Here is a 26,335-nt window from a genome sequence, read left to right as displayed (position 1 = left end):
ATGAATTTCAGTGGCATCATACACTCAGAGGGTTACTTAATGCTCTTGCCAAGGTTATTTCGGGTTGGCAGCAGGAGAGGATGGTAGGTTCCCTCCCCCATGTCATTTAGGGACCCAATCTTGTTCCATCTGGTTGGCCCTTGGCTCTTGGACTTTTCTCTTGGCTTCTCATTTGGTGTGCAGGGAAGAGAAGTGGGAATGCCTGGAGGGTCTCAGGTGAGGTGGCAGGTATAGTTTCTGGAAGTACGTAATCAACATTATTTGAGGCCACTTTCCATTGGTCATAACGCAGGCATGCACCCCCATGTAGCTGTGACTGAGCTGGAAAGCTGAATTTCCTCATTTCCCAGGTGAAAAAAGAGTCCATTGAATGTCTGTGCCACGGTTGAGTATTTAAACTTAATCTTAAGGGTTGCAGAAGGTGAAGTGTTTTTATTAGGAAAATCTTGACAGTGGAATTGACTTGATTTCGTAGCTAGTATTTGATCTAAATTCTGGATTCATTTTTGTCTTAGGTGTTTATGAGCTTCCCACAAATGGAGAAGGGAATTTGGTGTTTTTTTTTTTTTTTAAATTTTAAGTGCTGCCCTGGGGACTTTTCTTCTCTACGTGATGATGTGTTTATAACCTGCTCAAATGCCCAGGATAAATGCCTGGTCATGAGTGATACATTCCAGTTATAACAAAATTTGGGTATTGCAGATAGCTCCTTTGTGGATCTGTGCTGCCTTCAGAGATTCCCTAAAGTTCACCTTTGTACCCCACTCTGCCCTGAGTTTATCGTCATCTGTGACTTTTCAGGGTTAGAAGTCCACATCTTCGTGTTTCTGCAGGTGAGAAGCAGCTCTCTTGACTTTTCAGGAAAACTCAAGCCAGACTTCTCTGTTCAGGAGTGGGAAATTCTAGCTATGTGATTCCCCCCCCCACAAAAGAGATCCCCCCCCAATAAATTCCAAATATTTTCATCTTAAATAATAATTTTGGAAGCATTTAAGACATTTCATACTTTACCAGTCATTTTCAACAGGATAGATTGAACATAAATTCATTTTTAGTCAGGGTATTTTTCCTCCCAGGCTGAGATTTGGTGAACGACAGGTTCTGGGGGTTGGAAGGCCCAGAATGGTGCGGTTTGGGAGCGAATTGCACTTGTTTTCCTTATTCCCTTCTGTCACATCTGGTGTGGTTTTCTGTCCCTTCTTCTTCCTCCCCACCAGCACTAGTCCCGCTGACTCCCTCTCTTCAGTGTACTCTAGGCTGTCAAACCAGATAACTAAGCTTGTTAAATTGAGAATCAATAGTCTCTAAGTGAGAACTACCATAGACTGACTCCCGTTATCAACAGAATCAAGTTCAAACTCCTCATCCTGACTTCTATGGCCTCTGGCAGCCAGCTAATCTGGCCTTGGTGTGCAAAGTTGCAGCAACCCCCTCCCTCATCACACACACACACTGCACTTTATTTCCGAACCACACCAAGTTATAATCATCCTAATCCATCTAATCGTAATAAATATCAACAAACATTTTTTGATTACTTACTATGTGCCAGGGTCTCTCGTAGAATATATTAAAGCATTTAATTTTCCTGGGGACTAAGGCATTTAGAATATATTAAATATAGGTTAAATTATCAAATATTTTAAGCAGTCAACAATTTATTACATGTTATTAGTATATAATATTATATACAATGTATATTAATCTAATAATTAAGTATAGATTAAATATTAAATATATCGGCATATGGAATGCATTAAAAGAGTCCCACCTACCCCCAATTAGGACAAGCCATATGTTATCTCCCTTTTACAAATAGAGGATACAGAGGTTACATAACTTGCCCAAGGTCCCAGCTAGGGGGCGCAAGAGCTAACCATTGTGTAGTAACTCTCCTCGTCTTACTTGGTGAATTTCCCTCCACATCCTTCCATTTTACTTGGGGAAACCCCTAATTTTTATCCTCAAAGTTCAACTGAGACTCTACATCTTATAAGTTTCCCACATCTCACACTCTTCTCCTTGATCAGGATCCAGTGTGTGCCCACAAATGAGATTACACCTTTTCCTCTGCTTGCAAGCCCCACTCCCTCTATTGGACTTGAGTTCCTGGAGGACACGGCCAGGAGGCCTTTACTAAATGCTGATAGAATTGATCAGCCTTAGAGATTTTTGTGCCAACTCCCCATTTTACAGATGACAAAACCGGGGCCCAATGTGGGTTTGTCACAGAGCTATCTGGAGTAGATCTGGGTTCTAGAACCCACGTCTTCAAAGCCTGTGACAACATGGCCTTCAAAAGCAGGACATGCGACAGTGATTTTGGTTTTGTTCCTTAATTCCTGCTAGTGTTCTGGATGGCCCACTGAGGGCTGTCAGATGCAGGGGGTGTTTCTGAGCATTCCATGTACTTTACGTGTACTCGGGTTGTTGGCAACAGTCGTAGGAGTGGCTTGGCATGAAAAGATACAACAAGGCCCTGAATTTACACAAACCTACTGTGACTGAAGGTTCAGATATTCTGGTGAGGACACAAGAGCATATGAACACATGTGACTAGAGGGTTTCGTCTTTTTTTCTAAGGTGAAACTAGCAAATTTTATGCATTGTTGTTAATTTTCATATTTCGTGTAGTAAATGACCGGCTAAATATAACTCATTGTTTCGTTATACAAATTATCCATAACTGTGCTGTACCTGTGTGTGGAACTTAGAATAAATCACTACGCTATCAGGCTTAAAATTTTGTTTTTATTTTGAAATTGTCATAGACTTTGAAAAATCTTGGCAATATAGTATAAAGAATTTTATTTTCTTGAAATCATTTGAGAGTAAATTGGTATCACCCCAGACATGAGTGTTTTTTCTACAAATAATGACTTTCTTCTACACAACCATCCTCCGGGGCTCAAAATCAGGAAATAAATAGATACATCACTACCAGCTACTCCTCACATCCCATTCCAGTTTATCATTTGTCCTGAGTACCTTAAGGATGGTGCCCTTTCAGATAACAAATGTGTCCAGTTACAATCACGTGTTGTGTTTCGTTGTGAAATGACTTTAGATGCCTTCTGTTAGGAACAACTCCTTAGTCTTAATTCTCATGACCTTGACACTTTTGAAGAGCTCAGGCTAGTTATTTTGTTGGACGTCCCTCAGTTGGCCTTTACTTGGTGTTTTCTTGAGATCAAATCTACACTCCGCATCATTGGCGGCGTACCTTGAGTGTTGATGGATGGTACATCCATCTCACTGTATCTTCCCTGGGAATTCCCAATTTTGATCCGTCCCATGTTTGATGATGTCCACTCACCTTAGTTTCTTACTTAAGATGGTTTCTGCCCTCTTTCTCTGCTGGGAAGTCACTCTTTTACCCTTTGTAATTAGTAAATTCTTTATAGAGAGATACTTTGAAATTATGTAGATCTCCTATTTCTCATCAAACCTTGAATTCTCTCTCTCTCTCTCTCTCTCTCTCTCTCTCTCTCTCTCTCTCTCTCTCGGTTTCATGTTTGAGTCAATGGGTTATAATCTGTTGGTAGTATTTGTTTTGATACTCAAGTCCTTGCTGATTTGACCTGTGGGGGTTCCTTCGAGCTGGCTCCTCTGTCCTTTTGTGTCCCCATTCCGCAGTCCACCAGGACTCTGATGTAACCTAGCTGCTCCCTTCTGTGGGTACCTACCTGCTTCCCCTCCTTCCCCCTATCTCACTGCTTGGGCTCTGACACCCCCGTGCCAGACCACTCCCATGGCTGGGCACCTTCCCCAGTCTAGTCACCAGGTTTTTAAAAAGTATATTTCATGGTTGTCTTGGGTCAATAGACCATAGCCAATTTTATGAAGGTTTTAGGGGAGAACTGGTTTTGTTCCTAAATTGAAAAAACAATGAGGCCTGTTTAGAATTTGTACAGAGCATGGAAGAGTAGCTTCTGGGCCTCCAGGCACATTCTTACACAAAGTATTAAAAGACTTAGGAGAAGTTCAGTCATGTTAAAACTCAAGTTTGAAATTGTCATCACTTCTTCTTTCCACAACTTGATGTTGGTAAGATTTCCAAGATGATAGAAAGACAGCTTCTCAGAGAGATCTGGAGTGAAGGAGAGAAGCAGGCTCCGTGTGGCCAGAGGAACCTGTCAGGATTTATTTTTCAGCTGTTATCCGAGGTTCTGTCAGGAAGGGGGAAAGATGAGAACCCGTTTCTCTTTTTATTGTCTCTCCTTCCTCCACTTTCTTCTTCCTTTGTCCTCATCCATGCTGCCCCCTCCCACCCCCCCATTGCATTTCAATGTTGTGAGCCTGCCTGCCTTTTTGCTCGGCTGTAGAACCAAATGCTCATTCATTGCCACCTACTTTGCTTTGTAGTTTATTATAATTTGCCACTCTAAGAATAATTAACTAAAATTCTTGCCTCTAAATTTAATTTTGAAAAAGTGTTTATAGATAAGATGGTTTTTTAAAAAGCAATATTTTAGTGAAGCAATAATCATAATGAACACTTTCAGTTGCACATCCTTGTTAAGCAAAATATTTCGAACTTATACCATTTGTTTTATAAATATGTCTCCTCTCTCTCCCCCTTTCTCTCTCTCTCTCTCTCTCTCTCTCTCTCTCTCTCTCTCTCTCTCTCCCTCTCTCTCTCCCTCTCTCTCTCGCTCTCTCTCTCTCACACACACACACATACACACCAGTGTGGTGAAAAAAACTTATCTGAGATAGGAGTTGCGTAAATTTAGAAATTCAAAACATATCAAGGATATACTATTACAATCTGTTATCAGAATTTACTAAGACTAGAAAAGTCATTTTTGTCCACATGAATTTTAAGTGATCACACCCACATTTAAAAAAATCTAACCACATTCTCATTGTAGCCCATCATTCTTACCTTTGACATGTGGTAGTTTGGCTGAATTGCATTGAACTGGACCCCCAATTTTAAGGCTGATGGGACAGATTTCCTAAAAACAGGTTCTCCCTACGGCTTCTTGAAACAAAGAGTATTTGAAAATTTAAGACTGGGATTTAAATGGTGTGTCCTGATTGCTCTTGGACCCTAAGCTTTCAGGATTTTCTTTCTTCTGTGCTTTTATTTTCCCTCTTTGTTTTCCTTTCCTCCAAATACTTATTTCCATCGCTGCTGTTTACTGGTTCTCATACTTCTTGTACTGATAGGAAACCTTGAGGTCACCTGGGGTTTCTGAGGAAATTGAAAAGAGCTTTTCCTTTGCTTTAGAAGCAGAACGTATCTGTAGCTTTCACTGTCAAATCAAGGCCATAACTTGGGAGCCCCACCAAACAACTGTCTTAACGTCTTATCGCTTTTGGTGAGCAGGAGCTTGGGGTAGTTTCATGTGGATTCACTGTGTAATTTTCTTTGGCTCTATCTTAGTCATTTTCTCCTGAAAGAGTGTTTTTTCCAAAGGTGGTTGTGGTTTTAACAATTGTAAATCGTTTTGATGCTACAGATTGCAAAGGAAGTGCTGCTCTGTCACCCAGAAGATTTAAATCCAGAAGTTACCTAAAATTGACTATGGATAGCACTGCGGGATAGTTTTGTAAGATACTTGATATCTCGATTAGATGTTGAATAATAATATTTTTATTCTATGAGCCTAATATGCCACTTGGATAGCAGAGAGGTCAACTACACATGTCTAATATACTTTGATGATTGTACCTAGAGTGTAACTCCTATCTGAGCTTCGCAGTTCCAACAGTGTCCTTATTTAATGCCCTTGTCTGTATCCCACAATTATGGGTTGCATAATAAGAGAGTCTAGAGAAGAATAAGAAATTGAAGCCAGGGTTTTCATTGCATAGTTTTAAATTCTCTGTATTCGTCAAGCTCTATAAATTCATCCCTGTAGAAATAGGCTCCTGATTTCTGGACCTGGGCTCATGGTCTGCGTCCTTCCTGGCTGACAGATGAGGATAATGATATCTGTGTCACAGAGTTGATGGGACACCCCGACCTCTTCCCAGTCCTAAGCACTGAGCACATAGTGTCTCATACAGAATAGCTGTTGTTTATGCTTATTAACAAAAAGTGATCCCATCATGTAATCTCATGCTCTAGATGAACTCTGCTCTAAAATTCACAGTTCAGATTGATCCTTGCCCTCACTTCCATCCATTCCTGGGGCTTATCTACTCTGCGTCATATTTTTGGTGCTCGCTTTTCTGAGTCAACTTAGCAGCAAACACATTTTACTATTGGTACCTCCTTCCGGGAGATATCAGGCATTTGCTTTCATCCCTCAAAACTGGGACCTTTTAAATCTAAATAGTATAGGATTGGTATTTTAGTAAATCAATGCTTTAGTATATTAATATTTAGTAAATCTTACTTGCTTTGGGCATTCCTGACAAGTTTTGGGATAAGAAATAATGTATTGCCATTGGCAATATTCTTTCCATGATACTTACATTTTTATCTTTAGTTATCTTTAATCAACATGGTTACTTATGTGTAGAAGATGAATTTTCTGTGACTTTAATTTTGGGTAACAATAATCTTTTCAAAAAGCTTGCAAAGACATGACAGAGCGAGAGACTTGGTATATTATTTTACAAGGTAATGGTCTGTTGAGTTGTCACTTCTCATCCTTATAATTTGTCACTGAAGACAGATACTGGATGCCACTATGATTGTGTTTTATGCTCTGCTTTCCTGTTTCACATGAAGGCTTCATGTGTTTTACTTGTAATCAATAGAGGATGAGACTTTATAAATTTAGGCACTAATTTCAAGAGCATTTTTTTTGTACTTATTTTTTGAAAACTTCTAATTACGGTGCAAGAGCCTGGAGATTATGATTATTCTCAATATCTAGGTGTAATGAAAGATCCCACCTTCTCTTTTTCAGGCTACCATTTATTGAACCACTTCTGTGGTTCAGACAGTGGACCGTGTGGTTTCAAATGGATTGTTCCATTTACTCTTTATTATCCCCGTTTTCCCAAGGAGGAAACTAAATCTTAGTGATGTGAAATAACTTTCCGCAGTCCTTTAGATATTAAGTAGCAGAAGCAAAATTCCCACCCGATTGTGTCTGGCTCTAAGTCCATTTTCTGAGCATTCATCTCGTTGTCCCATCCACTTAGTGGCTGAGGACGTGCAGTTGAGTTTGAGAGTAGTCTTGTCTGGGAACAGACCTGATTTTGACTGATGCTGTTGAGTGCCTCACGATTGCTCAAGACCTGTTCATTATCTTTTCAGATTTCCTTCTGAGATTAATAATTAACCCTTAAGGGCTTTCCCCATTGTGTCAAGTTCAAACAAAAGAAGCTGACAAACTCCCATTATAAATTAAACATACGTAACAAATAAATAGCACAAGCCCCAACAAGAAGTAACAGTCAACAGATTTAGTGTTTGCTCCCCTGAAGTCGGGGCCAATGTCAGCAGTTAATTGCATTCTCAGTAATGTCATGGAAGTAGGGGAGGGTGGTGGCGTGGGTACGAGGCCAAGTTTACTCCTTGAAATCCAGGGCTGTGTTTTCCTTCATCCTGAAATGGCATGGAGAGGGTTTATTTGTGATTGCAGCGCAGAGGGGGACCCCGAGGTCCTTCTGAGAATTAAATATGCATACTGTATTACAAATTATTTTTGAGCAATTCATTGCTGTGTCTTAAAGGTTTATGGATGCACTGTGTTAAAAACTCAATAAAACAACAAGCCCGTGATTAGAAATGTTGGTTTGTGGTTGTTGATGTTTTTAATTAGTGGGAAGAAACTGCTGATGAGATATATTGAACTCCAAATCTAAATTGTTGCTGTATAAAATCACCTGTAAAACCTGTACTCTTTTTCACCCTGCTCCTCCCTTCTCCGATATATTTAATTAATACAGAATAGTGTATTTGTTACTTTCTCTGACTCATTTATACCAGGGCTTGTAAAAAAGAGTTTGGGGTGGGGGCACATATGCCCTTGTCTTTCCAGTTACCACATACACATGAACCCTGGAATGGATCTGATCTGATCCGTGCTCGGTGAGTAAGAAGTCTTAAGAGCCAAGAATAATGCCAGGTTAGTCTTTATTATCTTTCTCATGGTCTGTGTTGTATTTACAGTTGAGGGAAAGAGTTGGATGAGGAAGACAGAAAACTGGTAAGAGAAGATTACCAGGCAGTGCTGGTGATGATATCGTTACTTAGAACTGCCAATTAAGTAAATACCTGATTGCTTGGCTCTTTATTCTGCAAGGAGACTGAATCTGTAGTGATAGAAACGAGTACATTTTGTTAAGATAGTTTCCCATAGTAGTAACCGCCACAAGACACTCACTTTCCCACAGCTTTATAATAGGTGGGAAAAGCACCCACAAAAGCTTTCGTGATTAAGAATGTCTGGGAAGCACTGGGTTCAATAAAGTGAAATCCATTTCTTCACAGAAGAGGTAGAGTTCCAACTTTGATCATAGAACGAATACTTCTTGGAGCACCATAAACATTTCCTGTACTGCTACAGAACGTGTATAAATATTGAAAGACAGAGTAGAGTTGAGGAATGAGCACAACATGTTTTGAAGGATATAGACCTGGGGTCAGAGGATGGTCAAACCACTCTTCCATGCACTAGATAATAGACACGTCAGTTACACAGAAACGTGTGTAAGAGTGATGCACATACACTTCCTCCAGGTTGCGGTGATGATGAAATTATCTAATGTGTATAGAAATCTGTTCAAATTGTGAGGCACCCTGCAAATGCTAGTTTTTAATATGTTCTCTAATTTTTAAATTGTGGTGTAATATACAAAACATAAAATTTACCATTTTAACGATTTTTAGGTGTACTGTTTATTGGCATTAAATACATTCACATTGTTTTGCAACCATCACCACCATCCATCTCCCAAACTTTTTCACCTTCCCAAATTGAAACTCTATACCCAGTAAATACTAACACCCCTCACCCCCACCCCCTTTCCTCAAGCCCCTGGCAACCACCATTCTGCTTTCTCTCTCAGTGACTGTTCCAGGTACTTTATATGTGGAATCATACCATGTTTGCCTTTTGGTGTCTGGCTCATTCAATTAGCGTAATTTTTCAAGTATATCCCCTCTTTTTTTGATGTGCAATTTTTATTTTATTTTACTTATTTTCTTAATTCACTCACCCCTAGTGTCATTCTTTTTACACATAGCAAATAAGAGTGCATGTATTTGAGAGTGTTCCTCTGGAATAGCCCCGAGTAGGCGTCCCCATGATTTTAGGAGAGGAGCTAGCTATTAAGGAAGGATGTGCCTTTAAGAAGAATAAATCTAGTTCTTCCTTACATTAGAACGTAGGAACTGGGCTCTCCTTGAGAAGGAGACCTGTACTGTTACTTTTTAAACCAGTATTTGAAATAGAAGAGACATGAGTTTCAACACCGAAGTATTGTCTCTTTATCATGTGGATGCTTTACGCACAGGCAGGATTTAAATATTTTTATATTTCACCATTTGTAGCTATCTAAAAATGGTGACTCTTGATATGGGGTCCTGTTGGGGAAATCCTGTATAACCTTTAGGATGAAAATCATCCATTTCAAAATTAAATAGCCGAAAATCTGAAATGACCTGTTCTTATTTATTTAATAATGCCTTTTGAATGTGTGTGTGTTTTTAGAATGAGTACTTATAGTAAAATTATTTCCAAATACCCATTATTAACTTCCCTCAATTAGAAATACTTCCTTCTCCAAGGGTTTCAGCAGTGTTCTGTTTATAGATTAAATGAGATAAACCAAAGTGATCACCATTTCTTCCTGAGTAATCATAAAACTCAGTTTGAAAAACTGAAGAATGAAATGAAACTGCCATCTTAGCCGATTGTATATATTTTCAAAATTGAAACATATATTTTTAACCTTTGCCCTTTTGAGAGCATATATATTATTGTAAAGAATATTAGCCTCAGCCACATGTTCTTGGCATAAAGAATTTTCTTATGAATAAATCACACCCTTTATTCTTCATAGCACTGAGCTCACCTAGCTCTTGGGCCCTTATACTTACACCTTTTGGGTCCTGATCTCATTTCCCCTCTCCTCCTCACCAATGAGAGATACTTAAGGCTCTCTATGGAGCCTTAAGCCGTTGCCATCTTAGCCTCCCCATGCACACTTGACCGATGCCATCCACAGAGAAAGTGTTCCGCACACACTGAAGTGGAACTCGGTTGAGCTGAATTGAGATTGCGTTCTGGAAGCAATCATTGAAGGAATTCTTTTAGATGAAAAAACAACGTCAGGATCTTATTTACCTTTATGGGAAACCAAGCCGAGCCTGGGACAGCACAGATGGCAGCCTGTTCCTGTGAGTGTGGGTACAGAGTGAGAGAAAAAGAACAAAACAGGTGGCTCTGGAGCTGGCACCCTGGCGCCAGCGATGGTTCAGGCTGCACGCGTCCCCTCTTCCCTGTTCCAGCGCGGGTGAGGCACGGGCAGAACCAGAAGGCTGATGTTATTTTGATCATCGCACTCTGTTTAGTGAATACACTTGATTAATCCTCCTTCGCATGGATCCTGTTTTGAATGGAAAATCACTACTGGAAAAACAAATTCCTACGTTGGTTATGTACACAATTCCCTTTTCCCCTTCACCTACCCTGCCCAGCAGCACCCTTTCTTGTGAAGCCCAACATTTGGGAAGCACTGTACTAGGTGCTGAATGTTATTGACGAAGCATCTGAAGTCATGGAGAAATGAAGTGACTTGCCCCAGGTTAATGAGTTATCCTGATGCTCAAAGAGGAGCACCCATTGTACCCACCGAGCGTGTTCTTTGGTCTGGCCCTTGAAAATGTAAGCTCCCTGTCCTATGGAGAAGCAGAATTAGGACTCTTAAGCCAAGTCTCTCAGGTAGCTTTCTCTCAAGGTGAGTTTTTTTCAGAAAGGGGCACATTTAGAGCTTGGGAGGGCTGTGGTGACGTCTGAGCCTTCCCAGGGTTGGTTTGGTTTAAATGCGGACTTGTCAGTTCCAACTACTAGCTGAGAGGAATTGCTTTCCCAGCATGATGCGTTAGTCATGAGCAGAGTGTAGGAGGGTGTTGAACAATCATTCTGACCCTCCTCTCCATCACTGGGCTTTCAAGCTCAACGTCAAGCCCAGCTGCATTGATATTGAGGCCTTGCTGGAGACACCCCCCCACTACCCCCCGCTGGGGGCTTGAAGTCTTGGCTCACGGGTGGGAGAAGGTGGTAATTTCAGATCCAAGGCTAGAGCAGAAATGTCACCACAGGGAAGCTCATGTACCCAGACCTCCATAATTTGTGTGTGTGTAGGGTTTGGGGGCGTTAAGGGAGGGGGGCTGGTATGTTGTGTTTTACAATCTGCAAATATGTTTTGATACTGTTTTCCACATGGAAGTAAAAGAGAGCCACAACTCTTGATGATGTTGGCTATCAAGAGACATAAGCTCGGAAGGGAAGTGATTGTCTAGATATACATGGCAAAGATGACATGGAAGGCAGGCAACTGCCCTCAGTGACCCCTTCATGTCCTAGAGCCTGGGACTAGCAGGAACACCCCAAGTAAACCTTCTTTCAGAGCTCAAGTCAAGAGGACTGGTGGGCTGGCAGGCCATCATGAGCACCTGCTGGATATTCTGTTGTAAATATTCGAACACACTGTACTCTTTTTGTACCTTATTGATGCCCTTACTAGGTACTGGAGAAAAAGTCTACCAGGGCATGTAATTTTATATGTTAACTTGACTAGGCTGCGATGCCCAGTTTTTTGGTCAAATACCAGTTTAGTGGGCTAGGTTTTAGATGTGGTTAGCATTTAAATCAATAGATACCGAGTAAAGCACATTATCCTCCATTCTCTGGGTGGGCCTCAGCCAATCACTTGAAGGTCCTAAGAGTACACTCTGCAGTCTTCTAGAAGATGCCTTGGGACTCAAGGCAGCGACCTCAGTTCTTTTCCAGCTCTCCAGTCTGCTGTTTTGCATACCTGCCAGGCCCTGCCATCGCATGAGCCAATTCCTTAAAGCACCCATCCATCCACCCACACCCTCTTGGTTCTGTTTCTCTGGAGAACCCTGACTAGTACAGGGGCTGTGCCATGGAACACCGTGATAAAAAGGAAGAGACTGTGGTTTCTTTCCTCATGGCACTTGGGATGCTACCAGTGGAGATGGATTAGGACAAATAGTCAAATAATTGATAACTATGGGACTTCAGAAGAAAAAAGTGAGGAAGAAAATCTTAGAAGACCAGAGCTTTGCAAAGTTTTCCCCAAAAAACCACTCCAACCTAAAAAGAGAATTAACTTCTAACCACTCCAGGTGCCATTTTATTTTGGGGGGAAGATGAGTATGTCATCTTAGAAATCATACAGATTTAAAATTTTATTCCACTTTCAATCTTCCCCAACTCCTGATCCCCCTTTCCTCCTGAGTAACTCTTGGAGTAAGACTGGCTCTTCAGAAAGATGCCCCTTTATTCCTGTGGCTGGGTGCCGGGGGTGTTTGTACCAGTTAGCCAAACAGGCATTGAAGTGGCTGCGTTCTGGCTGTGCATTCGTTTGGTTTGGCAGTGATGACTACACTGAATGGTGTGGGCAGAAGAGAGGAATATTAGCGATGGGGATTAAAGGCAAGGAGGCCTGAATTAGAAGGAACAGGCGAGATATAGAAGAGACGTCAGGGACCTTGAGGGAAGACAAGGCAAAGAAGGAGATGGAAAGAAAGATGTGAAGATTCATGAAGCCCAAACCAAACACCAAAGGAGAGTGATTTAACATACACTGCCTCACTTAATCCCCAGCGCAAACCTGCAAGGCCAATTTCCTGTTTTGTAGATGGAGAAAGTGGTCCATAGGAATGTTAAGTGACTGACTCAAGGTCCCAGGGCCATTATATGGCAGCTGGAGGCTAGATCAGTCTGAATCTGGTGTGTATGTCACATTTCCAAGTCATGTTGCCTTTTGGAGGAATCATAGGGTGGGAGATTTAGATGCTGAAAGGTGTGTCATATTGGATGTATCAATGGGATGGCTCCATGGAGGTGTCCAGCACGAGGTTAGGAAGAGGGATTTGTACTGAAGACTTGAGATTTAGGTAGGTGACAGTGTGGGAGAAAGTAAATAGATTTGTTCAAGAGAAAAATACTCCATGTGGGCAATTAGGTAGAAGACTGTGGGTCGAACCTACAGTTGGAGTAAGAGGACTGACTGAGGAGCATCAGGGCTGGAATCCAGGGAAAGGAGTGGGTTTCTGTTTGTTTGTTTGCTTGGGGTTTTTTGTTTGTTTGTTTTTGGAGGAAGAAGACCAGCAGGGTCAGATGCCATATGAACTCCTGTGTGAGAACTCAGTGACTTTCTAGATTGTAAACAGGACAAAAGAGAGGATTTCTTCTGGAAGATGAACCTTTTCTTCCCACCTACAAAGACCAAAGTTCTGTTCAGAAATATTTTTTAATGCTTTTTCTTTGTGTGTGGTGGTTAGCCTTTATTATTCTAGACTCTGTAACTGACATTTTCTGGCTTTTTATCCTGACAGAGTCTGATATGACCCACACTGGAAAATGCAGTGGTGGTTGGAAATGTGTTTTTGCCTGTTGCATGTTGGCCAATCCTTGTACTGTCTTGTGGTGGGTGGGGTTGAGGAGATTGCAAAAAGGCGTCCTTCCTTCTTACATCATTTTCTTTTTCTACATATGGCATTGTTTCGTTAACCACTGGGGAAGGGGTATTGATTACTATCTTGATTGCAAAAACACGGTTTAATGGCCCCTAGTGAGAGTTGGTGTTAGCAGCAGATAATTTCAGAGAGCTTCCAGCACAATTTCTTTAGACCTGGTCTCCCGAATGGTGAGATCTTACTTTCCTGAAGATTCTGGGAGATTTTGACACTGCTGTGATGTTGCTTCATAAAAAGGCTGAGGTGTAAGTAAAATTTAGACTTTATCCAGATAGATGGGGAAAAATAGTCTCAAAAAACAAACAGCAACAGATTTGGGGATTCTCCCTCCCGCCCTCCTTCCCTCCCTCCCTTCCCCCCCATCCTTTCCCTCCTCCTTCCCTTCCTTACTTTCTTAACAATAGATGACCTTTTTCTTCTGCTGCTGGAGAGTTCTCTTGGAACTTGCAGACCCACCTGTCAACCTTGTCCATGGAAGACACAGTAATTCTGTCTTAGGTGGGACGAGGTAGAGCAGTACGGGTAATAGGGGGAAGGAAGAAAGAATAGGTACTGTCAGTGGTTTTGTTCAAACTGGGGACATGTGCTTGGGGAAGGAGACATTTCTATGAGTTTGCCACCCACTGTCTTTCTTTCCTTATTTTTTCTGTTTCGAGATTGGTTTTTATGTCCTAGAGCAGTGGTCACACCAGTGTTGGACGTGCAAGATGATTTCAATAGGGTGTGAGATGGAAACGTCAGAATTTATATTTCTTTCTATCTTGTGCATTGAAATTTCTGTGTATTTCTGTTCGGTTCAAATAAACTACACACTTTATAAACATAACAGAAAATTTAAATGTGCATACTTTATTTGAACGGTAGCTTATGTAATTTATATGTCAATTAATAAGTAATGAGACACACTCACACTGTTTTGGGTGGCCATGCTCAGAAGGATTTTATTGAACGGGGGACGCCTGTTGAACCGTTTGCATACTAGTACCTTGGACAGGAGTGTACTCGTTAATTCTTAGAAGGCAGCACTGTGTCTGTTTCACTGGCTTTGTGTGTGGTCTCATAGATATTACTTGGCAATGAGTGTCAAGCTTTTTAAGCTCGTTGCTGTCATATAAGGAGGAGATTTGCCTTGTGATTTGATGTATGGTTTTTCTGCATGGGGACTGTTTCAGAAACGTTCCCATGACTTCCTAGGAACCGTCTTTACTGAAAGAGGCTGATTAACCTCTTATGCCTTCAGGGAGGGGCCAATGTGCTTTGTTTTTTTTTTTTTTTCCCCTTCCACTTTAAAAAATCCAGTCTAGTAGTTCATGTGCTTTTTATTTGTCTCCCAATTTGTTATTTGGCAAGGATGAATGTTAGTCGCTCTTCAGCCAAAAAGATGTTGCACCAGTCTTTAAAGTAAGAATCGGTGGTTCCGTCTTGCATTTCTGGGGTCCAGCTCAGTGGCATTTTTGCCTTAATTGAATTCCATATTTACTGTAAGAAGAATGCCCAGCAGAGGGAATCTTATTGCCGTTCCCATTATGATACTCATGGGTTTTGACTTAAGCAAGTTAAAGAAACATGGACTTCTTTTCAAGTACAGGGAGCGTAGAAACTTCCGGACCATCCTCTTAATTTGAAAGAGAATGGATGGTCAGGAAGATTGAGTTGAATTACTTGTGACCCCGGATTGTTCCATGCCTTTCCGGCCATCTCTCCATCCCCACGGCCACATGCCCGGCTCCCCGCTTTCCCTGCATGGTCACGAACATAACCAGAGCATCGCCTGAGGTCTGCCTGGCTCTCACCATCTCATTCCACTCACTCATGGAAAGGTGAAGTGATTGTCCTTAAATGCTACATTTGTTTGAAGTGATACTCAAGTGCACTTATTTATGCATTCCAGATGTATGTCACTGTGGTTTGTACCGCTTTGGAACATCAGCCTTATTTAAATTATAAACCATCAATTCCCAGGTGTAAGGAAGGGGTGGAGTGGGTGTCCTGTGGACCTAGAGTGTCTTGGGAGCTGACCTCAAATCTGAGTTACACTTTAACTTTATGGTACCAAACCTGAGGCATCATACTTTTATTTTTGTGTTAAATTCTCGATGCTATTAAATCCATTTATTACAGGTATTGACTTAGTCAATAAAAGTGTAGTTGAGAAAGTGTTTTAAACTTCTGGCCTCTCACAGGTTATCGTGTGTGTGTGTGTGTGTGTGTGTGTGTGTGTTAAGTTCTTCGATTATACAATGGAATTGGACAATATTTGTGTCTCCATTTTGATATTCTTCCTGAGCTAACATTTTTGGGAGGGTCCTTCCTTCCTTCCTTCCTTCCTTCCTTCCTTCCTTCCTTCCTTCCTTCCTCCCTTCCTTCCTTCCTTCTCTGTGCTAGTGTGTTCCAACCTTGGTTCCTTTGTGCTGAGGCCTTGTTTAGAATGGACACCAAATTTCCAGTAGGATCACTGCAAGTGAATTCTGGCTTCTGAAGGATTAAAACTTTGTGTTATATGTTCCATTTGACCTCACAATGGAAAATGTTATTGTCAGCATCCGTTTTATAATAATGTCAGTTACCAAACTAGAAACTTCAGTGTCCTCTCTTCCTTCTTTTTCTCCTTCCCTCCTTATTTCTCGCATCTGTGGCCACCAAATCCTGGTGACTCCACTGCCTTTCTTGTTACTCCAGGGCCCTCACTGTCTCAGTTTAGGTCACCTTATCTCCACCAGGCACTGCCTGATTGGTTGATTGCAACAAGCCTCTACCTTCTCTTCCACGCTACCCCGGGAGGGAGGGGGAGAACGTGTTTGATCATGTAACTCCCCTAATAAAATCCTATCATATACTCCATTACATATAATAATATCCAATTTCTTTCTCTTTGTGTAACATTCATAGCCCCAATTCATCCTTTTAGCCTCATCACCTCCAGCTCTTTTCCATGCATTTACCTCTCTACAGTATTGGGCTAATGCTACTTTCATTCCTTAGAGCCTTTGCTCTTTTTCTAGAATGTTCCGCCCTTCATCCCCCCCACCCCCTCACCCCCAATTCCCTCCTATCCCTGTACATTTCCTCCCATCCTCAGAAACTAAGCCAAATCCTATTAACCTTTCAGGACCAGGTTCAACTCATAGCTCCTCCTGGCAGAATTAGTCTATTTCTTCCCCACATTCACTGCTAATAATGCCAGACTGGCCTTCTCAGCGCTGTCTCAGAGGACATGAGTGTCCACCATTTTCTCAGATTGGGGGCATCATAAGGAATAAGGAAATGGTCTGTCTCCTCATCTCAGACATGCAGTCGGTACTCCATAGATGTTGGTTCAGTTGAACTGAATGTGGTAACAGTCAGTAGAATTCTTATGTAGATACTCTGCTTTACCCAAACAATTCACAAGCAGTTTTTAGATCGTCATAAGTATAACTATCTAAAAATCTATTTTATGTATTATATTTCATAAGATGCTGTCAATTGGAAGACCTACCACTATTTTATGTACCACTAAGAAATAAAGGAAATAGTGCCAATTTAGCCACATTGCCCTGTTGTGATAGTAAGATAGATTCAATTTCAGAGATATTCAAAGTGAAAAATGTGTTTCTTAGGATCAATGAAATAAGGGATTGTGTTTTTCCTGTAAGAGCTTGTAGTCTTAATTGTGCAACTGTAAAATAATTTGAATTGATTTACAAATAGAATATTGAGGTCATTTTTAAAGCTTTTTTTCACTTTAAAATGAGCGTAGAGGAACATTTTGGCCTCAGTACCCAGGGATTGACTTGGGACGCTTTATCTGTGAAACATTGTTCAGTCACTCTGCCTTATATTAAATAATTGAGCCTTGGTCTCTTTCAAAAAAATGAGGACTTACAGATAAGAATCACCACCATTTTGAAAATCTTTGGGAAGGAGTCTGTTAAAATTTTTTAAAAACCCATTTTATTTGACTTCAAAGTGGAAGGTTCTTTGCTGCACTTAAAATTTTTACTTTGTTTTTGATTAAAATTCTGTGTTACCACCTAAACACATATCAGGATTGATGTTTGTAATATCCCCTCAGCAGTGGCATGACACAGGGCCCCATTAGGGTTTCACTTTTATGTAGGGCAGTTATATTTTCCAACTATTATGCTTCCTTATTGACTTTTGGTTATTAAATTAAGCTGTTAATCATGCAAACGTATGTAAATACTTAATATTTCTAGCTTCTCTTCCTTCTGCTCCATCGTTAGTATCTGAGTGACTGAAATCTCTCTTCGGCCATTTTCTCGTAGAGAACTTTGCCATCTCACACCTGCCTTTTGCCAACATCAGTACTGTAATGGTGGAAACAGAACCATGGAGGAAATAGCAGGTTCCCTGGGGGGTGATTCTTTGTGATGGGCCCTTTAGGCTCTGAGCGTGAGGGGCCAACACAGTGCATTTGGTCCAGCTCGTGACCTCTCCAGAGGGCTGGTGATATTTTCTCAGTCCTCCAGGTCATAGGCAGTCCCCGCCCTCTTGCTGACAGGCACAGTTGCCACACCGGCTACTTGGGTGTGTGGCCTCAGCCTGGGGGTTCTTCCCTGAGTCAGAGTGGCCTTCCCACTCTGTGTGGGAAAGGCAGCTCCAGGCTCGGGCACTGTGCCTGTGGAGTGGCAGGAATGAAATCACCAGCTGACTAGGTCTCGCTCTGCTTCCTCATGAAGAAAGGGGACCCCGTGACATCCTGACTGTATTTTGGGCTGAAGACTTCCCTCTCGGCTTCATAATGAGACAACAGGCGAAAGGAGAGGCCAGGTTGTAGGGGTTGGATACCATCATGGAAATGGCAGGTTACATTTTCTTACTTTTGGGTCACTTGGGCGGGCCAGGGGAAGGTCTTAGAGGCAGCTGCTAAGTGTGAGAGTCCCTTTTCTTATAGTGCCTTCTTCTCGACTGCTCACATAAGGCTGTGAACTGGTGTCCATGACATTCGTCTGTTCCCATTTTGTCTCAAGGCTGAATGAACCTCAGGCTTGCAAAGCCTGAGAGAATCAACCCAATTCCCTTCCTGAGGTTTCAGTCTTAGACGGTGAGAGAGGAGCTGCCCTAATATCGCAGGAGACAAGGCTTCTTCCTGTGCCTGGTGAGGCATCTACAGCCGACATGGAATGGGATGCAGGTCTTTCCAAGGGAAGACCGAAGAGACCTGGGTGGCTGCATTTTGGAAGAGACATTGTTGGGTTAAGTGACTTTGTTTTGAAATTTCTTCTAAGCTAAGGCGTTGATGTGTTTTTGAGAAGACTATTCTGGTGTGCAGTTTAAGGATTATACAGTCTATTACTGTGTTTCCCTGGAAATAAGACCTAGCCAGACAATCAGCTCTAATGCATCTTTTGGAGCAAAAATTAATATGTGACCTGGTATTATATTATATTATATTATATTATATTATATTATATTATATTATATTATATCCGGTTTTATAGTAAAATAAGACTGGATCTTATATTAATTTTTGCTCCAAAAGACGCATTAAAGCTGATTGTCAGGCTAGGTCTTATTTTTGGGGAAGCACGGTGTGTTTCACAGGAGGTATGGAAGCACTTGCAACAGAGGACCAACCTCTCCCAGTGGCCTCTTACGGGGACCTAGTTGTCGTTGGAGATACCCTTTTAACTTAAGCCGCAATGTGGTGAAATAGCAAAGGACAGAATTCAGTTACCTATTAGAAGTTACCTATTTGTAGCTCCCTTTCCATTTTCTTTGGGGATCAAAAGTTCCATTCTCTCTTGCAATGACACGGGTGTGCTTTGTTGACGTGACTCAAGCTTGAAATTGAAAATTTGGGAGCCGGGAGCCCAGAGCTGCGCTCTCACATCACATGGTCACTACTCTTGGAATGTTGGGTGGAATTCTCAAGTGTCAGTAGCTTCGTGGCTTCTTCGTGGCAACGATACTGCTTAGATTTTTGAGGAGCTATGTGATTCTTGTGGTCTGTCTTGAAAAAGCTATGAAATCCGTTTCAGTAAGCGGGGGCCTCATTTGAGCCCGTGTTAGGGCCAGGCTGTGAGGTGTTTGGGAGACTTAATGGCCAGCTGTATAACACAGCCCGTTGGGATTGGTGGTTTCCAAACGCCCTCGGATGGAGCTGGAGGGAGCTTCAGAGTGAGTGACGTAATGTTGGAGTTGTGTGCCTTGGCAGTTGCCAGGGTCCAAGTATAGTTGCAAGACAATAAACACCAGTAATCTAGAGAAACTTAGAAGAGCATGTTGGCCGAAAGCCAGTAACACCATGCCAGCCAGATCGTAAGCATTCCACAAATGGTACATCTCCCTGACTTGGGGAGATGTTATTTCTCTTTGAAATGCACTGACTTTACTCCTATGAAATATGGTAATGTCTGTCCCAGCTGAACCCGTGGGTTAAGTATTGCCAAAGATTCACTGTTCTAAAATTAAAGTTATTATTTTAGTGGAAAATCCCTGACTTACAGCTGGCTTAAAAATATTGATTCTGTGACTATGTTTCCTCACGTACTTACCTTGAGATACATTTAGATACACTGAGATGTAGCATTGCTGAAACGAAGGCAGAAGGCAGTCTTTGCCTGTGGGAACTTTTAAGGATTTTGTTTGGCTGGTTTGAGTGTCTGTTTTTACCTGCCTTGAATACATGGTTGGGCTAAAATCGTGTCATCCATGCTTTTTGGAGTAGGGATTTGGAGCCCTTATCATAGCTCATTCACCTATGCGGAGGGAATGATTTTTCACTGAGAATCCTGGTCCTGCCCCAGGGCCCTCACTGCTCATGTGGTTCATCTGAGATGGAAGGTAGGCAACCTCGTCTTTGTTCAGGAATCCTTGTCACGGTCTTAGTTTTCTGTCACAAGCCAGACAAGCTCACCGCTGGTGGACCCATCCCTTTGTGTACGATGGGGTGTGGTCACCTGGTAGCGTGGCCCAGCTACACTTGGCCATGAGCCAGGGAGCTCCTTCTCAAGCTTACCACCCCACAGCCATGATCCAACACTCTGGAGAGCAAACAGTATTCAAGGAGAATTTCCTGGACGGTATACAACCTCTCTGCACTTCAGCAGTGTTATATCTCTTTAGAACTTCTGTCACTAAATTGTGATTTTTTAAAAAAACCAATTATCAAGATAAGAAACATCCGTATGAATTTGTCACTGAGCCCGTGTGGAAGGATGTAGTCCAGAACATTGCTCATCATATCCCAGTGCCCTCAAAGGACCACCAGTGACAGTTTCTGTCTGATCTCAGTACCAAGAACATTTGACCTTCTGAGCAATTGATGAGGGAATTGTGCATTTTACAACGGCCCTGTTTTCCCTCTTTGAGTTGGCTGTTACGAAGCTTTCTGTTAAACTGACACAGCTGTATGGCTTGTTACCCTTATTCTCGCCCTCTTCCCTTTGTCTTAACCTTTGGGTTGCTTTTCTTTTTCCAGTAGTAATTTCTTCTGTTCTAGTTTATATTATGTATCGTTCAAAGTTAATCCTTGAGCCCTTTGTTGAATAGAGTAATGATTTTAAGTAAGTAAAGAAAATGACTGATGAATTTTCTCTGACTTTTGAACCATTTAAAAATTTCCAGTGCTTCACATGCTTCCATCCATCCATCCGTCCATCCAATAGTGACTTTTGGACTAAGTATGCATACCAAAAACTAAATTTTTTGGTGCTTATTACTTGTAAAATAAATATTCAGGATTCTGACTAGTTCAGGATTTTGATCCAAGACGGCTACATCATCCCACCCACAAAGGTTCAGGGTAAGGGGAAACTTCCTGATTCTCGTTGATTCACTAATTATAGAACATTTGGGGGCACTAAATCTCGGTGAACAGTATAACAGTTAACATAGGTATGTAGCATTTTATAGCTTATAGTGTGAATTCATCTCAGTTCTCTAATTTTTTAACACCTACATTTCCAGGTAGGTGTTAAGTAAGGCAGATGAGCTTATGTCCTTATTTTTCCTGTTGAGTTTCAGAATGGGTAAATTTACTTGTCCAATATCGTATAAGTTAGTAAGTAATAGGGCCTGGTACATGAACTTGGGTATTTTGTGGGCAAGTACAGTATCCTTTTCTTTATATCCTCTGATTCCTAGAACTTATAAGGACTTAAAAACAACAGGATGCTCCTTATGAGTGTTCTTTTGAAGGTGAAAAAGGAAGTTCTGGTCTGGCAGACTTTTTAGGGAAAGGCATGGATTAACTGCCACGGACACGATATTTCTGACCGTTGCCATGTTTTCCTTGTACAGCAGACTCTAGGGTTGGAGCTATGGGACTTCTCAGCCCTGTCTATTTTCGCAGGGATTTGAAGCCTGAGCTTAGTTTTGGTAATTTCTTCCCCACCCCCAGCACACACACTTCCCTGTGAAAACTGGTTACTTGACATCTGACACAGAAATGGACTCTATGAGTTGAGGATGAATCAGAGTGAGACAGAAAACTTGTTTCATCCAGTGTCCACTTTCCTGGGGTTATCTTAACATAATGTAAGCAGGCCGACTGGTACTTCCAGATTTTGTCTGCATGGCTTGTGTGTGTGCGTGAGCTGTGGCAAATTGAATACATCACAGTCTTCCAGCTTGGGTTTCATTCATTCCCCTATTTTTGTCCCACAACAAATCTAAGGTGACTAGTTTCATCTAACTTATAACAAAGTCCCAGTTTCAGGTGAGTTAGATGTCATGTCTCAAGGAAGCCCCGATAGTAGTGGCCCTTTTGTGGTGTACCCCTTATGGGTTACAAATGTTAAATTAGAGTGGAAACAACATTTATTGAGGACTCACCATGGCATAGGCACGAAGCTAATCGTGTCACATAGGTGTTCTCATTTAACAACCCAGTATCTGGGGGACTGTTATCCCCATTTGTGGAGGGATAAACTGACTGTTAAAGTTTGCCTCGTATTACCCCACAAGTAAGTGTGCAACTGAGATTTGACCTGATGTGCAGGCAGCAGGACTTCAGCCTTGAACTCCCTCCAAACACTGTGCTTGGTACATAGCCGCCTCGCGCTGAAATTGAATTCTTTGCAGCTCTTGAATAAAACCCGGAATCCTGATAGTTCTCAAGTTGCCATGACATACAGTCACAAGGCCACAGAGGAGCGAATCCATTTACAGGCAAAACGAGTTACTTGTTGGCACATGGCAACCTTAGTGTATCTGCTGATTGCAAAAGAACAAACGTGGGGCTCTTCATTCGTCCGTATCGTGGGTCAGTGCCACAGCCAGGGGCACAGGTGAAGTTTTTTTCCACCAAAATCAGAGAAAAATGATACCCAAGAGACTCAGTTTTGTTTTCCTGCCTGTTTGATAAATAATGCCCTGTAACTTTCACCTCCTTCTCCATGAAGTTTTTCTGCTCAGGAATTAGAAGAATACAGAGAGAGAAACATTTTCGTTCTGGTAGATAGAATATGTACTTTTTTTTTTAAGTCTAAAAAAAACGCATTATCAGCCTCTGTTGTGCAGGTGGAAGGACAGCCGCCCGCAGGCCGCGTTTGCCAGCAAGAATCCAGCCTTGCAAATTATTGGCAGCTGGCGCCGTAATGAGTCCATTTCAATATAAATGGGCTGTTGCTTATTAATTTCTGCCATTTCCTAAGCAATTCAGGAACTGCTTTGAAAATTTGGAAATTTGCAGCGAGCGGCTTAAGGAGGATGCCCAAGAAAAGAGAGCGAACAGGATAGCGATGGGGGGAATTATGAAAAGGGCACGTATTTTGGGGTAATAATGGGGTACTGCTGGGGACTAACGCTCCTTCCCCTGCAAGCGTGAGTCACTGACTCCCCGGCTCAATAGCACGTTTTCCAAGATGAGGAAGAACAGTAACTTTGCTTATTGTTCTGTTCTTTATGGATATGTATACAGAGGGTGACCAAAAATAAAACTGTAAACACATTTTAAAACAGGAAAGCACTATTAAAATTGTAATAATTACTGGGCCATAAAGAAGAAGGGAATCTTAACCATTTGCAATGAAACGGATGGGCCTAGAAAGCATGATGGTGAGTGAAATAAGTCAGATGGAAAAAGACAAATACCATATGATCTCACTTACATGTGGAATCTAAAGTACTGAACAAATGAGCAAGGTAAACAGAAATAGTCTTAGAGACATAGAGGAAAAATTGATGGTTGCTAGTTGGGAGGGGAGTGGGGATGAGGGCGAAGGTGAGGGGAGTAGAAAGCACAAGTTGGTAACCACATGACTGCCATGGGGATACGAAAGACAGTTTGGGGAATATCATCAATAATGTAAAGATTTTGTAGAGTGTCAGATGGGCACTTGTCTTCTTAGGGAGACCACTGCAGGGACGGTGTAGATGCCTGACCACTGCGCTGTACACCTGAAGCTGAAGCTGAATAATACTGAATGTCAACTATAATGTAATATATGTATAGTCACAGGATGTGGAGTACAGCATAGGGAATGGAGCCAATGGAATTGGAACAGTTAGATAAGATGTCAGAGGGGTAGTAGATTGAGGGGGGTATCACTTTTTGAGGGGTGTAAATATCTAACTATTCTGTTGTTTTGTGCACCTGAAACTAATAAAAACATTATAATAATATATCCCGATAACAAAGGATGAATACAAGTCACATTTGACTTCTGCAATTACAAGAGGTGCTCAAAGTGGTTACCGTCAGTGTCCAGACACTTCTGATTACGGCAACTACTGCTTGAGCAATGTCGACCAAGGTATCCACTTGTAAACATTTTTTTTGGCACCCCTGGTATATTTATTTATTGCCACTGTGTGGTTCCCTTCCACAAAGTAGACAGTTTCCTCTGTGGTCCTGCTCCAATTGTTTGTCCCTTTACTGAAACCTCCAGCAGTGGGTGGCAGCAGTGAGCAGCTCCACAAAGGAGTGTCCACTAGGAGAGTAATCAGGTGCAGCCACGCCAAGGGACCTTTATGTCTTTCTTAGTGTTTGCAATCTCACCTCAGAAGGCAAGCTTTAAGAAAGAAAAGAAAAGAAAAGAAAAGATCATTATTACTGCTTGTTCTTGGAGGTATCCTTATTAGTTTATTTTCTGTGTTAAGTAACAGTTTGGATATTTTACCTAAATTCTGTCCTGTGCACCTGCTTCACGAATTTGCTCTGAAGTTGGACAGCTTAAGGAAATATGGACACGATGAGAAAGTCTGTGTAGTTAAGTTGGTCTTCTGTCTTACTGTCTTTTAGCATTTTCTTCAACTTCTGTTATAGAGCTTGACTTTGAGAATAACTGAGATTCCCTTGTTTCGTTTCATTTATCTCTGTTGAGACCTGTTGAAAATTAAGAGAGATCCATGGAAGTCATGTCATAGTGACCTGCTTCTGTTGTCTGATCCCTTAATCTCTAGGGATAGGTTAAAATGATGAAACAAGTTGTAAGGCTACTTATTACTAGAAATGTAAATATGCTCATATTTATTTATCTGATTATGCATGTCATTTTATATCTGTAGCTAAATGTGTATTGTTTGATTGGGGGTGTGGCATTTCACCCCAAATGGATGTTGGAGCATTGATGAAAATGCCTACTTCCTGTATTATGGCTGACCTTTTTCACCCTCTTTTTCTGTCCTCTCCAGGTTTTTGGCGCATTCTCGTAGACTCAGATGAGACCTTGAGAGCCATCCCGAGGGGCAGGTGCTGATACATTTCCCAGCCCCAGCCACTGTTCATCCTGACACCATTTCCAATCTCAATATCTAAATGCCACAGTGCTCTTGGGGCAAGTTGGGCTGGGAACCACTGTTGCCTTGTAAGGTAAGTTTGCGTATGTACACCCGAGCCTGTATACATGTGCATGAATTAATGGAAGTGCTTCAAAGGTGGTGGATCAGACACATTTTCATATAATTGGAATTGCTGTGTTGTATGTGGCTCGTGGGAAAAAGAATTTGGAATCACTTCTTTGGATTAAGGTTACACCCATCTAACAATTCAAAAGTATTAGCATTTTCAACTAAAAAAAAAGAAGAAAGAAAGAGCAGGTACCTATGAAATCCTTTTTCCCTTGTGAATTGCCCTCAGGATCTTTTAAATTTATCCCTAAGCTTCGTCATCTTTATGTGAGATTATGTTTGAAAAACGCAAACCTCCCTTCAAAATCTTACTTCAAAACAATGATATATTTTGTTTCTGGTTTGGATAATCTTTAAAAAGCAAAATAAATACAGTCAAAATAATAATCTTTCTAAATCAAAGATCATCTTTTATTTGTTGCAAAACTTTCCTGTTTAGTTTCTTGTGTTAGGGGTATTTGCGTGCGACTTGGCAAACCTCTTTTCATGGGTTTGTAAAGATTTAGCAAAAACTTTCAGAACTTTGTCTCAGTTTAATCTTAGCTCTTGTTCCCCGCCTGTATTCAAGCTCAGCCTCCAGTAGGGAAAAAACAGGCTTGAAACCAAGACCTCCCACTGGAATCTAATTTTAAATTTGCAATCTGTTGTCTTGTGATTTTCACTTCAAATTTAACTTTGAAATAAATACATTTCATGCTTTCTCTTGCAGTTTTGGAGGTCTGTTTTTAAGTCATGGAAGGGTAATCATTACGTGTATTTTGATGTTTTTAAATACCTCAGGGGAATGAAACATTTTATTATTAATAATTATAATTTACATACATCATTAAGTGCCTTATGCTTGGATTTCACGATGCCTTCAGCAATCACAGAGAAACCTTGCTTTCATAGTTA

The 26,335-nt window shown here is 41.4% G+C and overlaps 1 protein-coding gene across 3 annotated transcripts in view; it reads left to right on the top strand.

The window, feature by feature from the left end:
• TIAM1 (TIAM Rac1 associated GEF 1) overlaps positions 1 to 26,335 on the top strand; it is a 191,370-nt gene that overhangs the window by 26,839 nt on the left and 138,196 nt on the right. For 2 of the 3 annotated variants that reach the window (XM_033121186.1, XM_033121204.1), the window contains exon 2: positions 25,226 to 25,403. The gene's annotated coding sequence lies outside the window, so the exon portion shown is untranslated. Of the gene's footprint in view, positions 1 to 13,732; positions 13,888 to 25,225; positions 25,404 to 26,335 lie in introns of those variants that run through there. The other variant, XM_033121194.1, reaches the window with a different exon arrangement.

The sequence above is a fragment of the Rhinolophus ferrumequinum genome, chromosome 2 (assembly GCF_004115265.2).
Source record: "Rhinolophus ferrumequinum isolate MPI-CBG mRhiFer1 chromosome 2, mRhiFer1_v1.p, whole genome shotgun sequence".
Taxonomy (NCBI): Eukaryota; Metazoa; Chordata; class Mammalia; order Chiroptera; family Rhinolophidae; genus Rhinolophus; species Rhinolophus ferrumequinum.
Note: the sequence above shows the minus strand (reverse complement) of the source record. Positions and strands in the feature narration are given on the sequence as shown.